This window comes from Lipotes vexillifer, unplaced genomic scaffold (assembly GCF_000442215.2).
Source record: "Lipotes vexillifer unplaced genomic scaffold, Lipotes_vexillifer_v1.1 scaffold240, whole genome shotgun sequence".
Taxonomy (NCBI): domain Eukaryota; kingdom Metazoa; phylum Chordata; class Mammalia; order Artiodactyla; family Lipotidae; genus Lipotes; species Lipotes vexillifer.
In genome coordinates, this window is record NW_006797481.1 from 6,598,900 (window position 1) to 6,602,626 (window position 3,727).

Below are 3,727 nucleotides of genomic sequence, written 5' to 3' on the forward strand. Positions count from 1 at the left end.
CCCCTGCATCGGCAGGCGGACTCTCAACCGCTGCGCCACCAGGGAAGCCCCATTTTATTTTATAATTTGTGTGATAACTGCTTTAAAACATGACTCAGGCTAGTTGGTTCTAGTCAAGTCAGAATTCTGCCTGCTATCTTGTTTTAGCATTCAAAAAATCCCTGTGTTCTTGCCTAGAAGTTTTAAGCATACGCACACCCTGTATCTGCGATGGTGTAAGTACATGTCTGCCTGGAGGTCATGGCATGAACCAGATATTTCTCAGCTGATTTTGAGCTAATTCTGCACGTGTTTAGTTTAAGAACTAGACCTGACACTAATTTAAAAAAAGGAGATATCAAACTTTAATTTTTATTACCTCATTTGTTTGGGTACTCATATTGTTTAAAGTACACTTCAGTGAGCGTGGAAATTGTGGGCACAATTATCCAGTCCTTTGAAAAAGTCTTAAGACTGGTATACATGAAAGGAATTATAAGGCAGCTCTTCCACTTCAGCTGATGAACTATTCATGAGTTTATCTTTGAGAACAAGAATTCTCTGAAATTGGACTTGACTCCTTATTAGGGTCAATGATCCACTAAATCGTTATACTTGGAAACAATCTGTGGATTCTCTTTGTGGAAAGAGCCTATAACAAAGTGTACTTTCACATTCCTAGGCACGCCAGAAAAAAAGACATTGGACCCCACTCAGGAAGGGAGAGACTGATTTGCCCTGCCCATAAGTTACTCTTTTTTCTCCTCAGAATGACCAAAGGCAGGCTTTGCCTGTGAATCACTTTATTGAAAATGGTATGAAAAATAAATAAGCTATAAGCAATTTAAGGGAAGCTTGAAACTGGGCATTAGAACATCTCTGCTAATATGTAATGCATAGTCTAAATTCCAGTTTAGTAGCTGGCCAAAACAGATTTACAGATAATCCCCATTTATGAAAATATTCTACTGGGAAGTATTATAAGGTACATTTTTATAGTTTATGTGGTAACAATTTAAGCTCTTGTTACTCCAAGATACCTCAGAGATGTAATGTTATGAGAGAGTGTGTGTGGCAGGGAGAGACAGAGGGAAAGAGAGAGAGAGAGGAGAGAGAAGGGAGAGAGAGGGAGAGAGAGACAGAGACAGAGAAAGAGAGAGGAATTGTTCAGATCACTGAGTAGCTAGAAAAGCCAAACCACAGTGCCGCTTTAAAGTGTTTTTATTCTTATTCATATATTGTTCAATGTATAGTCATGAAAGACCTTTGGTTAAAGATAAGAAACATTAAAAAGATTGATGATAAAATACAAGTGAATCATTTTTATCATTAACGTTTTTAAAAATTCTGCAAACTCTTATTCTCAAGTTGACCTTCACCGTATTCATAAGTTTCACTCTTCTAAGTACAATTCTTCTTTAAGTCATGGGAAGAACTATGGTATTTCAAAAGCCAATGTTTTAGAAGGATAATATATTAATGATTATCTGCAATTTGTTTTTTGATTATTAGCAGTAAAGATTTTCCTCACTTATAATATGATATTTAGAGAGAAAAGCTTGGAAATAGCAGGCTGAAATTTTTTTTTTAGCTTACCGTTAAAAAAAGCAATAAAAGTAATAAAAATCAGTCAGTTGAATGTTTAAGCTTAAATATTAGAATTCTAAGCATCTATATGATCATGTTGCAATAATACAAAGTTAAAATTCAGTGTACATTTTTTCCTTGGCATGTGTTTGAAGATTTCTGTAATAAAAAATAAGCAAAATAGTACAATGAACCTCACATATCCATCACCCAGTTGCAGTTAACAACACCCTGCCATCCTTGTTTGATGTAAACTTCCACTCCCTCTATTATTTTTTTAAGTTATTTTTTAAAGGTATAATTGGCATACATTGATGTACAGATCTTAGCTATAAGATTTAAAACATGGATATATCCACATAACTTATATCACAATATTGAACATTTCCACATCCCCAGATATTCCCTTGTGTCCCTTGTCAGTGCATTCTCTTACTCCACAGTTCTGAATAGATTTGCCTGTTCTAGAACTTCATATAAAGGATTCATACTCTTTTTGCATAAGCATCTTTTGCTCAGTGTAAGGTCTGTGTGATTCATCCATGTCCTTGTATATAGAAATAGTCATTCCTTTTTATTGCTGAGTGGTATTCCATTGTACAGCTGTACCACAATTTGTTTATTCATACTGTTGATGAACATTTGACTTGTTTATAATTTTTTGCTAATATGAATAAATCTGCTATGAAAATACTCGAAAAAGTCTTTATGTGGATTTGTGTTTTCATTTCCTTTGAATAAACATCTAGATGTGGAATTGCTAGGCCAAGGGGAGGTGTACGCTTAACTTTATAAGAAAATACCAAATCTTTTTTAAGTCGTTGTACCTTGTTATATTCTCACTAGCCACGTATGAGAGGTTTAGCTGTTTTACATCCGCATCAACATTTAGTATTGTCATTTGGTAGACGGGCATCTAAGTGTGATTTTAGTTTGCATTTCCCTGATAACTAATTATTTAAGAATTTTTTCATGTGCTTAGTGGGTATTTGCATATCTTTCTTTGTGAAGTGCGTGTTCAAGTCTTTGTTTCCCCACTATTAAATTGTGTTGTTTATCTTCTTATTGAGTTGTAGGACTTCTTAAAAATAAATTCTGAATACAAGTTCTTTGTCTACTTTATGTTTTACAAGTTTTTTATCCCAGCCTGAGATTTGCCTATTTATTTTCTTAATAGTCTCTTTTAATGAATAGAAGTTTTAATTTCAATGAAGTTTAATGTATCAGTTTTTATGGTTTGTGTTTTTTGTATCCTATCTGTTCAAGAAGTCTGTGCCTAATCCCAGGGAACAAAGGTAGTCTATGTATTCTTCTAAAAGCTTTATAGGCTTGGACTTTAGGTTTACATCTGTCATCCATCTCAAAATAATTTTCGTATGTACTGCGAGGCAGGGGTTGAGGTTCATTTTTTTCCCACGTGGATATCCAGTTGTTCCGGTTGTTGAAAAGACTCCTTTCCTGTTTGAATTGCATTGGGACCTTTGTAGAAAATCTATTGATCATGAAAGTGTGGCTCTCTTTCTGGAACTTCTAATCCATTTATTGATCAACTTGTCTTTCACTGTGCCAGTACCACACTGTCTTGATTACTGTAGCTTTATAGAAAGTGTTTTTAGTCATATAAGTCTTCCATCTTTGTTCTTTTTCAAGATTGTTTTGGTATTCCTAGGCTCTCATGTTCCCATGTCTATTTGAACGTCAGTTTACCAATTTCTATTTAAATACACCTGCTGAGAATATTATTGGGGTTGCATTGAATCCATAAATTAATTTCAGGGAGATGAACATCTTAATATTGTATCTTAAAATCCACAGACAGGATATATATCTCCATTTATTTAGGTTTTGTTTAATTTATCTCAGCAATTATTTGCAGTGCTTTGTGTAGAGCATCCTTTTTCAATGAGATTTCACAAGAGAATTAGCCCTAATGCCCTAAAGCATTCTTAATATATAATGAATTAACTTACTGTGTATCCATCTAGAGATGCATTAGGGTATCACTTACATGTGGAATCTAAAAAAAGTGAAATTCATAGAAACAGTGAGTAGAATAGTAGTTGCCAGGGGTGGGGGAAATAGGGAGAGGTTGGTAAAAAGGTGTAAGTTCTCAGTTACAAGATGGTTAGGTTCTGAGTATCTAATGTGTAACATGGTGAAT